A 13,903-nucleotide genomic window follows, 5' to 3' on the forward strand; every position below is an offset into this window, starting at 1 on the left:
CCAATCTGCTAACACATGTGCGAGTGCACAGGTGATTGGAGAGTTTGGATTCTGTTTCTAATGCTGCCGTTAATCACACTCAACCTTGTTCATTTTGATAGTTTGAGTTTGTTTCTGCTGATGTTCAATGTTATTTGATTCGTGATGGTTGTGCTATGGTAATGTCACTGGAATAGTGATCCTGGGTCCCAGAGTAAGCCTGTGTGGACATGGGTTCAAATTCCACCACACTACCTGTAAATTCAATTACTAAATCTGGAATATAAAACTGGTCTCAGTTATGAATCATTGATTTTATTGTCAGTTCGCAGACGTGAGCTGGAGAACTGAACCCAGGCAGAGGAAAGAGGGGTGTGTGGGGGGAGGGGGGGATAAAACTGGGAGTGGAGGAAAGAAATGGTGAGATGGTGAGATGGATTTGGGTTTCAGCCCAGGGAGGAGGAAGAGTGTGTGGGACGGGAATTTACAGCTTTGGGGGAACAAGAGAAGAAAAAATGTTCCAAAGAAACTAGAATTGTCTGCTCTGGATTTCTATTTGATGAATCATTTTAATATCTCGAATGCAAGTTTGTTCCTTTGAAGGTCTCTTGCTCTTCCCTGTATCCCCCATCCTCACCTCCAACAACAAGTGTGAGGAACCCATGGAGCTTCTTTGTCACTTAGATTGAGACAATCTGATCAGCTGCCTCTGCTGCTTCCCTCCCTTCTGCCAGCCAATCGGGCTAAACTATCTCCAAAGTTCCTCCGTTCCCGAGTCCTGAACTCACTTCTTTCTCTCGTTTCTCTCCCCTCACATCATCTCAGGTCCCATCATTTACATTAGGCCCACCTACTGCTCCATCGACTAAACGGCAGATGAATATACGTGTATGCAAACAGGAATGGGTCATTCAGCTCCTCGAGTCTGCTCCATAATTTGAGAAGATCTTAGCTGATCTGATAGCCTCAAATCTACTTTCCTCTGTATCCCCTATAACTTTGACTCCCTCGTCCATCAAGAATCAATTTAACTCTGCCTTTAAAAGTATTCAATAACCCTGATTCCACTGCTCTCTCAGGAAGAGAATTCCACAGACTAATGTCCCTCTGAGAAAACATTGCTCCTCCTCTCTGTGTTAAATGGTAGACCTGTATTTTGAACCTGACTCCCAAAGGTCTCATCTCTGCCACAAGGGAAACCATCCTTTCAGCATCCACCCTGTCCGATCCCCTCAGGATCTTGGATGTTTCAATAAGATCACCTCATTCTCTGAACCTCACTGGAGACAAGCCCAAACTGGCCAATGTTTCTGCATAAAATAAACCCCCTCATCCCAGAAATCAGTGGGTGTGAACCTTCTCTCAACTGATTCTAATGTCATTATAATCCTTTCATCAGTAAGGAGAACAAAACTGTGCCCGCTATTCCAGCTGTGGCCTCACCAACACCCTGTACAACTGCAGCAAAACATCCCGGCTTTTACATTCTGTTCCCATTGTAATAAAGAACACTTGCTAATCATGCTAACTCATTTACGCGACTCATGTGACAGGGCTCCCAGATCACTCTGTCCAACAGAGTTCTACAACGTCTCTCCATTTAAATAGAATCCTCACAGTGCAGAAGGAGGCTATTCAGCCCATTGAGTCTGCACCGACCCTCTGAAAGAGCAGACTACCTAGGCCCACTCCCCTGCCCTATCCCCATAACTTCGTAACCGCACCTAAGCTGCACATCTTCTGACATTAAGCGGCAATATTTAGCATGGCCAATCCATCTAACCTGCACATCTTTGGTACAGTACACTGTACAAACAGAACACTGCTTTTCATAGAATCATAGAATTTACAGTGCAGAATGAGGCCATGCAGCCCATCCAAGTCTGCACCGGCCCCTGGAAAGGGCATCCTACATAATCCCACGCCTCCACCCTTTCCCCGTAACCTAGTAACACCACCTTTTGGACACAAAGGGGCAATTTTATCATGGCCAATCCACCCAACGTTCACATCTTTGGACTGTGGGAGGAAACTGGAGCACCCGGAGGAAACCCACGGAGACACGGGGAGAATGTGCAGACTCCGCACAGACAGTCACCCAAGGCCGGAATTGAATTCGGGATCATGGACCTATTTAGACTGCAGTGCTAACCACTGTGCCCCGTACTGCCCCATTCTGCCAAAATGGATACGTTCACCTTTTCCTACATTATCTTCCATCTGACTGAGATGACCTCTGGATTACAGGGATGTTGAATGTGGGAGACTGGCGGGAGTGGGTTAGGATAGTTAACTCTGGAGGTAACAGGTAAGCTAAAGTCGCCATAGTCCCTGATGACCATAGGCTGCCTTCCCCTCTGAAGGGGAGATTTGACTGGAGGTGATTAACCTGAGTATCACCACACCTCAGGCGAGGGGCAGGGTTGAGAAGGCAGGGCCTACATGAATAACCTCAGCCGGTACGGGAATTGAACCTACACTGCTGGCCTCGCTCTGCATCACGAGGAATGGGTGATGGCTTCGGCACCCAATCAGTTGTTAATAGGGTAGAATTGGGTGATGTGACTGAGGTGGAAATAGGTGATCTTTGTGATGATGTGGATATGTGGTTGGAAACACAGTTTGAGGTGAAATATGTTGCTGTGGTTGTGAATGTTCTTGTTTAGCCTCAGTTTTCAGAGAGAGAGATGGAATTTATAGTGGGGACTAATTAGATTGTAACCAAATTGTGACTAACCGGATGTCAAGACAGGTCAGGACTGTGTGTGACTTGATGGGGAACTGGAAGGAGATGGTTTTCACAAACACTTGCTGCCCTGGTTCTTGTGGTGAAGGTCACATATGAACAGACGGGGTTGAGGATTTTAGAAACATAGAAAATAGAATCAGGAGGAGGCCATTCGGCCCTTCGAACCTGCTCTGCCATCCGTTATGATTACGGCTGATTTAAAACAAAGCTTAGGAGAAATTAATTCTTTCAAAGGGTCATGAAGTGTGGAATTCGCTACCTCAGAATGCAGTGGATGCCGAGACATTGAGTAAATATGAGGAGTTAGACAGATGTTGAATTTACAATGGGTTGAAGGGTTGTGGAGAATGGGCAGGAAAGTTGTTGAGTCCGAGATGAGATCAGCCATGATCGTAATGAACGGTGGAGCAGGCTCCAGGGGCTGAATTTCCTAATCCTGCTCCTAGTTCTTATGTTTGCTGCCAATGCCACACATGTGCAGTTTGTGTGTGTTACAACGTGACCTTGTTGTGAGTGACATAAGCAGCGACCAGAACCATAGGTGACAATCATCACAGCTCTGTTTAGGCAGTGGTTTCCTTTCATCCACCCATTTGGCATCCTTATTGTCTCCATGAAGTTAACACAATAATTCCAACTCCATTAGATGGAAAAATACCCAAGCTTAATAAGATGTATTCAACCAATTATTTAAAATTGCGGTGTAACATTCAACCCCTTGAGCCTGTTCCACCATTTAATAATGTCACGGCTGATCTGATAGTGACCTCAAATCTGCATCCCACCTACACCTGATAACCTGTCAATAACCATGGAGAAACCGTGGAAATGTGGGATGGGATTCAATTACCCGTCTGAATTGGAAACTCATCGACGGAGGGAAAGGCCGTTCACCTGCTCCGTGTGTGGGAAGGGACTCACTCAGTTATCATACCTCTACACACACCAGCATGTTCACACAGGTGAGAGACCGTTCTTCTGCCCTGTGTGTGGGCAGGAATTCATTGATTCATCCGACCTTCTGATACACCAGCGGGTTCACACTGGACAGAGACCGTACACTTGCCCCGTGTGTGTCAAGAAATTCACTCAGTCATCCCACCTTACAACACACCACCTTACTCACACTGATCAGAGACCTTTCAAATGCTCTGATTGCGAGAAGGGATTTAAAAGTAAATGGAATCTGCTGACACATGGTTCACAGTGGGGAGAGGCCGTACACCTGCTGTGTGTGTGGGAGGGGATTCGCTCAGTCAAACAACCTGCTCAGACATCAGCAAGTTCACAGGCGACAGCAGGGGATGGATTCTGCTGTTATTGCTGCTGTGAATCACATCCAGGACTGAATGATGTCTGGACGCCTGTTTCCAGTGGGGTTCCAGTTTTCTGGTATATAAGAATGATTATGAAATTTGCAGATGATACAACAATTGCACGTATGGTTGACATTACGGGAGAAAGCCATGGACAGCAGGAAGATATCAGTGGACTGGTCATATGGGCAGAACAATTGCAAATGAATTCAATCTTTTTTAAAATTTCGAGTATCCAATTTTCTTTTCCAATTAAGGGGCAATTTAGTGTGACCAATCCACCTCCGCTGCACATCTTTGGGTTGTGGGGGTGAAACCCACGCAGACACGGGGAGAATGTGCAAACTCCACATGGACAGTGACTCCGGGCCAGCATCAAATCTGGGGGCTCGGTGCAGTGAGGCAGCAGTGCTAACCACTGCACCACCGTGCCGCTTCTGAATTCAATCTAATAATAATCTTTATTATTGTCACAAGTAGGCTTACATTAACACTGCAATGAAGTTACTGTGAAAATACTCTAGTCGCCACATTCCGGCACCTGTTCGGGTACACAGAGGGAGAATTCAGAATGTCCAATTCACCGAACAGCACGTCTTTCAGACGTTGTGGGAGGAAACCGGATCAACCGGAGGAAACACACACAGACATGAGGAGAACATCCAGACTCCGCACAGAGTGACCCAAGCTGGGAATTGAACCTGGCACCCTGGCGCTGTGAACAGTGTTAAACGCTGTGCTTCAACCAGTGAGAGATAATGGATTTCAGAGGGAAATCAAGACAAGGGAGTGAACTATAAATAGGATGATACTGAGAACTGTAGAACACAGAGAGGCATTGGAGTCCCTATCCACAGGTAGCTGGATACATCGATCAGGTAGCCAAGAATCCTTTCTTGGACGAGGCCTAGAATATAAGAGCAAGGAGATTATGCTAGAACTTTATAAAACACTTAAGAGTACAGCTAGAGGACTGAGAAGCATTCTGGTCACTGTATTAATGAACTATAAGTCATGATTCATTAATTTGTATAAACCTGAAGTCAATTTGACCATTTATATAATTGCAGTCAATGTTCAATTGATCAAATCTTGGGGATAAAGTTGAAGCTGAATGACAAGTGATTATAACAGTAAAGAAGTCTGAATTCTTCAGTAAGTTAAAATCCGAGCTGTTAAGGTAATAACAATGAAGAAAATCATTTCAGTTAATACCTGATAGAAATAACGTGACTTCAGGGAAATAGAACGAGCTGATTGGGGATTGGCTGATGAATATTTATTTTAACCTGAAGTTTATTGTTGCTTCAGTCAGTTAATAATGGAATAAATAAAGGCAATGACAGGGCATCCCAGTCCTGTGGCGAGCACATCCTGGTCACTACATTCATCAATTATAAAGTGAGACGGTTCATTCATATCACAAAACTGAAATCAATCTGATCATCGTTCATAGAATTACAGTTCAAGGTCCATTAATCAAATCTCAGGGATAAAGATGAAGTTGGGGTTGTCAGAGTGAAGACGTCTAAATTTTTCAGTCAATTACTCATTTGAAGGTTTAGATATTAACAATCAACAAAAATGGGTGGCACAGTGGTTAGCACTGCTGCCTCATGGTGCTGAGGACCTGGGTTCGATCCCTTCTCTGTGTCACTGGCCATGTGGAGTTTGCACATTGTGTCTGCATGTGCCTTACCCCCACAACCCAAGGATGTGCAGGGTAGGTCAATTGGCCATGCTAAATTGCCACTTATTGGCAAAAAAAAAGAATTGGGTACTTTAAATTTATTATTAAAAACAATTAACAAAAACATTTCAGTGAATTCCTGATAAAAGGAAGGGGACTTCAGCTCAATGGAAGAAGCTGATTGGGGAGAAGCTGATGAATCTTTATTTATTTTAATCTTAAGTTTATTTCGCTAAAGTCAACTAATCAAATAACTAAAGGCCTGGCCGGGGATTCCAGTCCTGCTCCACGTGGGAAAGCCAGGATACTTCTCATGTCCAGAACAATCACAAGTGCAGGAAGTGACATCAGCTGGAGCAACAAGAAGCAAAGGGCAGTGGTCGAGGGGTATGTTTGTAATTGGTGGAGTATTTCCAGTGGGATTCTAGATTTCCCAGGACATGATTCCATGCTTCTTGAGTTCTATGTCAATGCTTTAGACTTTAACATGGGGACAGGATTAAGTCATTTGCGGTCCTCTTTTTGACAGCGAGAAAGAAAGCTGCAGACTTTTATTATTCATTTATGGGATGTGGGCTTCACTGGTTAGGCCAGCATTTATTGCCCATCCCGAGATGCCGTTCAGAACATGGTGGGGAGTTTCCTTCTTGAACCGCTGCAGTCCTTCAGGTGCAGGTACACCCACTGTGCTGTTAGGGAGAGAGTTCCAGGATTTTCTCCCAGCGACAGCGAAGGAACGGTGATACATTTCCCTGTCAGGGTGGTGAGCGACTTGCTGGGGTTCCCAGTGATCTGCTGCTCTTGGCCTTCCAGATGGTAATGGTCATGGGTTTGGAAGGTGCTGACTAAGGAACATTGGTGAGTTACTCCAGTGCATCTTGTAGATGGTACACACGGCTGCCACTGTTCGTCAGTGATGGATGGTTTGAATGTTTGTGGTGGAGCAATCAAGCGGGCTGCTTTGTCCTGGATGCTGTTGAGCTTCTTGAGTGTTGTTGGAGCTGCACTCATCCAGGCAAGTGGAGTATTCCATTACATTCCTGACATGTGCATTGCAGATGGTGGACAGGCACTTTGGGGGTGGGGGGGGGTGGGGTCAGGAGATGAGTTACCCTTCGTAGGATTCCTAGTCTTTGACCTGCCCTGGTAGCCGCAGTATTAATGTGGCTCGTCCAGTTCAGTTTTTGATCAACGGCACCCCCCAGGATGTTGATTGTGGGGATTCAGCGATGGAATGTCATTGAATGTCAAGGGGCGATGGTTAGATCCTCTCTTGGAGGAGATGGTCATTGCCTGACACTTGTGTGGCACGAATGTAACTTGCCACTTATTAGCCCAAGCCTGGATATTGTCCAGGTCTTGCTGCATTTGGACAAGAGCTGCTTCATTATCTAAGGAGTCGCAAATGGTGCTGAACATTGTGCAGTCACCCACAAACATCCCCACTTCTGACCTTATGATGAAGGCAGATCATTGATGAAGCAGCTGAAGATGGTTGGGCCGGGGACACTGCCCTGAGGAACTCCTGCAGTGATGTCCTGGAGCTGAAATGGTTGGCCTTCAACCATCACAACCATCTTCCTTTGTGCCAGGTACGACTCCACCCAGCGGAGAGTTTTCACCCTGATTGCCATTGACTCCAGATTAGCTAGGGCTCCTTGATGCCATACTCGGTCAAGTGCTGCCTTGATGTCAAGTGCAGACACTCTCACCTCACCTCTGGCATTCAGCGCTTTTGTCCACGTTTGAAGTAAGGCTGTAATGACTGCAAGAAGACACCAATAGACTGATCAGCGGGCCAGAAAAGTAGCAAACTGAGGTCAATCCAGAGAAGCACGGGGTAATAAATACATAGGGGGGAGACAAACACGACATAGGGAAAGAATATGAATGGTATGATAGTGAGATGCAGAGGGGCGTAAGAGTGCATGTCCACAGATCCCTGAAGGTGACAGGAGAGGTAGATGCAGTGATTGTAAAGGCAGAGAGGATACTTTGTTATTCATGGGAACAGAGGACTGGAGCAGGGAATATTCCCAGCAATTTCTATTGGAGGAAAGACCTGAAACCCCTCTCTCCACAGATGCTGCCAGAGCTGCTGAGTATTTCCAGCATTTTCTGTTTTTATTATAAGATCAGGGAGGTTATACTGGAGCTATCCAAAACACTAGTTAAACCACAGCTGCATTACTGAGTACAGTTCTGGTCACCACATTACAGGAAGGATGTGTTCATACCAGAGAGGACGCAGAGGAGATTGACGAGGATGTTGACACAAATGGAGAACTTTAACAATGAGGAAAGATTGGAGGGGCCGAGGTGGTTTTCTGTGGAACAGAGAACGCTGAGGAGAGATTAACTGAGGTGTTTAACGTTATGAGGTGCCCAGATAGAATGGATAAGAAGGATCTATTTCATTAACAGATCAATAACCAAGGAGTTTAGATTTAAAGTAATTAGCAGAGGATTGGGAGTGGAAGGGGGATAATGGATCTCTGTGTCTATTCGGAACCCTGGATATGCGTTCTCAGTTCCCAAATAACAGAGGTCAAGTCTGTGCTTTTTGGCAAAGTCAAGTTGAACTTTTATTTGTCACCGGTGCCACTGGAAAACTTGTTTTTAATACAAAATTTAGAAAGAATCAACAACTAACCCTGCGGCAAGTAAGTCAGATTAATTGTCTTTCTCGAATACAGAAGTTGAGTTTTCATTCAAATCATAATACACCAGATAAAATAACTGGGTAATTGCGATTAGCAAAGGGAGCAGCAAAGGTTTCAGAAATATAGGTGGAGTGAGCAAGAAGAGAAACAGAACAGAGCAACAGAAGCACTTTTCCATTCCAGTAAGTGATTCTTAAGAGAATTGTTATCTCGCATAACCATTTTACTGCTGATTGGCTTTAACTAATTTATAATTTATCAATTCGTCCAAAGTGTCTGTCCATCAATTTAAGAGATATCGGTATTTGAATATGTTGGTGTAATTTTCCCATTCCATCGCTTACCAATTTTCCAAATTATCGACATCTGCATCTCAACGTTAATTAGAAAAAACAGCCTTCAGGGCATTATGACCTTAGACTGTCTATTACCATGGAAACGGGACTGCCCGTGCTGGAAAAGCAGCAGCATACAATGGGGTCTTTTAGCTAGTTGGCATCACTGAGCTCGCTTGTCTCAAGCAATTTGCAAATGTTAAAATCTAGGTTGAATGAAAGAAAACTATAGTGTATGTTCTGGATTAACCCTTAATGGGTTTCCAGCTATTGTTGCACTCAAATTATGCTTCATGAGTTCTCATTTAACCCTTTTACCTTTATCATCCATAGCTAAATAGAAAAGCCAATTTCTATCAGTCCCCCTTTTGATTCTTCTAAAGATTAATAAGATGAATCAAAATAACAAACAGAAATTAAGGAAGAAATGCAACAGGATAGAAGAAAGCACAGGGAGGAACTCATTCACATTGTCTTTAATGGTTCACTCGTTTGAGAACAGCCTTCAACACTGGAATGGGCAAAGCTTTGCAAGCGTTTTATTCAAAAAAGTGATTATATAGTACAATAACAATTCAGTAATAATGGAAGCTGAGTATATGATTGCAGTAATAATTGGGTAATAATGCAATAATAATGCAGTAATAACAGTTCAATAGTAGGAGCCTTGTTCAATGTCTTGCGCTGGTGGTGCAGTTGGACACTATGAACCACTTTGATTGGTGGGACATTATGGGTAGCCATACATTGGCCAATGCATCTGATCAGCAAGATCACTACGTAAATGACAAGTCCAAAAATGAAAAATAAGAGAAGTCCCTGAATGATGGAAATTCCTGTGCCACCCACCCATCCAGAGAGCCATCCCCAAAGAGTGGTGTCAGAGGGTTGGTAAAGTTTCCTAACTTCTTCTTGCATATGTGCTGACAAGCTTTTGATTTCTTCTGAATTACTGGGATGTAGGTGCAACACTCTGCACCAATCAGGGCACAGGTGCCACCTTTTTCAGCTGGCAAATAGTAACAGGCGCCAGAATGTGGCGACTAGGGGCTTTTCACAGTAACTTCATTGAAGCCTACTTGTGACAAGCAATTTTCATTTCAAGTGCCATCTGATTCTGTGAAGCCACAGCTCGAATGGCTAGCATATCAGCTGAAATGCTACTTAGGTCTCGGGCAGTGTCATTGGTTATTTTCCTAAGGCTGCGGCCAATTTAATGTATTCTCTGGTCAATACGATGATGCCATAGGCAGGGATGAGAGCAGAAAAGAATTTCTCAGCCCCTGTGATCTCGCGTTTAGACCTCGGAGTGATAGTGGTAGGTTGATATTTCTCAAACTGTGGGATGAGGTGTCAATGTTTTGAATCTGCGTTTATAGCATCAGCTAGGGAAAGGGAATGGCAGCTGAAGTGGACAATGAATCCTGAATAGCACGCTCCTCTCCAGCTCACTGGGAGCCAAGGGTATGCAGTATTACTGTAATAGGTGCCATTATAGGTAGAATATTTGCAGATGTGTCTTGGTTCTGCTGGAGAATCCCAATGGGAGGCAGCTTCCTTTGCTATTCGGTCTGCAAGGGCGTTTCCTTGTGCTTCTATAGTGTTGTCTTGAGTAATGGCCATACACACGATCCCGGAGAAGCTGGCTGGAGCCCGGGGAAGAGTTCTCTTTTCTTTGTGAAGGGCAGGGCACCCTGGAATGGGTTCGCCCTGAGAGAGGGGCCCATGCCTTGGAAAGCGTCGCGGTTCCGGCGGCGTCAGCGTCCGGTGAGCTCTCGCTGGCCCTTGAAAATCCGGGGGAGATGGTGTAAATCTCGCGCTGGGCCGTACCCATATCCGCAGCAGGTCTCCAAGGTGAACAGCCTCTGGCATGTTGGAATAATGTAGGTAAGGGAAGTCGGCAAGTCAGATCCGTAACTTCGGGATAAGGATTGGCTCTAAGGGCTGGGTCGGTCGGGCTGGGGTGCGAAGTGGGGCTGGGCACGTGCCGCGGCTGGGCACGACGCCACCCTCCGGGGCGGTGGCGACTCTGGACGCGCGCCGGGCCCTTCCTGTGGATCGCCCCAGCTGCGGTGCTCATCGGCCTCCTCGGCAGGCGAGTGGCCTCGGCCGGCGCCTAGCAGCTGACTTAGAACTGGTGCGGACCAGGGGAATCCGACTGTTTAATTCAAACAAAGCATCGCGAAGGTCGCTGGTGGGTGTTGACGTGATGTGATTTCTGCCCAGTGCTCTGAATGTCAAAGTGAAGAAATTCAATGAAGCGCGGGTAAACGGCGAGAGTAACTATGACTATATCTTGGAAAGGTCTCCCAAGAGAGCCAACTCTGGTTAGTTACCCTTGTGGTGTTTTTACGTGTTTTTGTCGCCACATGGAAAGGCGTGCCTCCACGATTGGCCCCGCTGGTAACCTCAATAGTAGTTAAAAACTGTTGAGGGACTAAACGTCTAGAAAAAACACGAGGCGGCTGTTGTGATTCGCGTGGATCAGAGATATCTTGCGATATTGCTATTAAAAAACGTTTGTAGAGATGCTATCTTCGATAGTCAAGTCCGGTTGGGCTACGTCCCGGATAAAAAACCGCCCCGCAGATGCGTCAGCAGCAGCGCTCTGTGAAAAATGCCGATACTGCACATGTTCTAGCAACCCTGCTAGACTAATATCAACATCCACCTCGACCCAGACGGCAGGTGAAGACGAGAGACCTGTTAGACACTTTCTCCTTCCCTATTGGGAGCTGGATCCGGGTGCCAGACCAAAAAGACCAGTATCCCCAATAGTTGATGAAATAAACAATGTTATGGAAGAACCTGAGAGGGCGACCCACCCAACAGGAGTATTAGTTACACAGACCTTCTATCACAAAAAATTTAATAAAGAGAAAACGGGAACGGAAACTGAAACTAATCTGGGCGCACAAAATCCGTGCAATGAATCATCCGATACGGTCGCCTTCATGGAAGAGGTCGTTATCAAACCCAGTTATGACCGAACAACAGCGAATCAAGTTACAATTCACTATCCCACCGATGGCTTGTATTGCAAAATATGTGATGCCGTTCTCCCCAACATGAGACTATTTATTAGTCATTTGACAAAATGCCACCAGGTCAAATCCATCAGGACCAAATGCTCGAGATGCGGCAAAACGGGCGAATACCACGCTATCGCCTGCCACTATGCCAAGTGCAAAGGTATAAGGCAAACATCACCGGCCGGAGCCTTTGGGTGCAGCATCTGTGAGAAACGGTTCTCGATCAAAATTGGACTTGGGCAGCATGAAAGGCACGAGCACCCTGCTCTGCAAAATGAGAAAAGGCTCAAGGTCAATAAAGTTAAAACCAAACCGGGGAGACGAGACCAAAAATGGTCCATAGAGGAGGTTGCCCTCTTAAAACAATTGGAGGTTTGGTTTGAGAAAGAGCGGTGTATCAACAAATTGATTGCTGCGATTTTGACAACCAAGTCAGCAAAACAAATATCCGACAAACGCAGAATTCTGCCAAGGCCAAAAACGGTGGCCCCAGCAGCAGCTGAGGACCATCTTGAGGAGGAGGTCCCAGACCCCGAGCCCGAAGGGGAGTCGAGCAATCCCGATACGAGAAACCCACGGCCAAAAAGAACGTTAAGACCACCGAGATCCACCCCTAGACACAGGGAGATGGATGAACAACTAACAAAAGCTGAACAATTACTGGGTGTGAGGAACAACCCTAACAGCCGGGCTGAGGGCATTGAGATGGTGGAGAGTATAACAGATTCGCTGTTGACAAGGGGAAAGAAAACCCAAAAAACTCAAGGGCCTCCAAAAGGTCAAACTAGAAGGAAAATGAAGAAGTGCAACGTCAATAGCGGCGCACGCAAAAGATGGGCCACCCGAAAAGCAACCTTTCGAGCGACACAACTGCTCTATAAGAATAATAGGCGCCAACTGGCATGACAAATCATGGGAGCTCCCGCAACAACAACGTGTCCTCTACCCATTGAGGAACTCGAGCAATGCCTTCGAGACAAGCTCTCGAAGCCCAACAATGAAGCGAATTTGAGCAAGTTCGCCACATATCAAGGCAGTATTGATAAGGGGGAGCTGATGAGTCCAATTGAGGAAGAAGAGGTTACTAAAACGATCAAGGGCATGAACGAAAAAAGCGCACCCGGTCCGGATGGCATGACACTATCAGACATCCGGGACATACACGACGAGGATGATACTCGGCTTCCTCGGCTCTTCTCCCTTTGGATAAAATCAGCGACGATCGCTGACTCACTCAAAAAGAGCCGAACAGTCTTGATCCCTAAGTGCGAGGATCAAGAACGCCTAAAAGACATAGACAATTGGCGCCCAATCACCATCGGTCCTATGCTGCTTCGGCTGTTCACGAAGATCATAGCGAAACGTCTCAGCAAGACAGTCGGGATTAACCCTAGACAGAAGGGCTTCCTAGCAGCTACTCCCGGATGCAATGAGAACATTGCAATCCTCGATAATATCATCAAGGGAGCAAAGAAGAACAGAAAGGACCTCGCAGTTGTTTTTGTTGATCTGGCAAAAGCGTTCGACTCGGTTGGACACAAATTAATTGCAAAAGCACTACAACGAATGCAATTGCCAATAAATTTCATATCAATGATTACCGACCTATACACCGACAATACCACCAGGGTCAAAGGCAATAAGACCAAAACCGGGGAAATAAAAATTGAGAGGGGTGTCAAACAAGGAGACCCACTTTCACCAATCTTATTCAACATTACTCTGGATCCTTTGATATGCACCCTGGAAGAGGCCAACTCAGGTGTCGTCATGCCCCTGGATGAGAACCGAGATAATTGCTCTGCTTTGGCCTTTGCTGATGACATAGCCCTTCTAAGTGACTCTCACGCTGGGATGAACAAGAACCTGAAGCTCCTCCGGTCTTTCTGCACAAATGCAAGTTTGGCAATTAATATCAATAAGACCAAAGGTGAGCATTTTACCTGTAAGGCGAAAACCTACATATACAATCAGTGCGAAAACTGGAAGCTCGGGAACGAGATTATAGCTTACATCCCCCCAGGTGAAACAGAGAAATACCTGGAAGCCCGAATCGACCCATGGGCTGGCGTGACAGAAGGGGAGTGGTCGAGTAAGCTCAATGCCTGGACTAGTGCTTTACAGGCGGCTCTACGACCA

At 45.8% G+C, this 13,903-nt stretch overlaps 1 protein-coding gene and 1 pseudogene across 3 annotated transcripts in view; one reads left to right on the forward strand and one right to left on the reverse strand.

The window, feature by feature from the left end:
• The window catches only part of LOC140421651 (uncharacterized), a 40,040-nt gene that overhangs the window by 14,745 nt on the left and 11,392 nt on the right, over nt 1–13,903 (reverse strand). The window lies entirely within an intron of this gene.
• The window catches only part of LOC140417858 (uncharacterized), a 24,821-nt pseudogene continuing 14,457 nt past the window's right edge, over nt 3,540–13,903 (forward strand).

The sequence above is a fragment of the Scyliorhinus torazame genome, chromosome 5 (assembly GCF_047496885.1).
Source record: "Scyliorhinus torazame isolate Kashiwa2021f chromosome 5, sScyTor2.1, whole genome shotgun sequence".
Classification (NCBI taxonomy): Eukaryota; Metazoa; Chordata; class Chondrichthyes; order Carcharhiniformes; family Scyliorhinidae; genus Scyliorhinus; species Scyliorhinus torazame.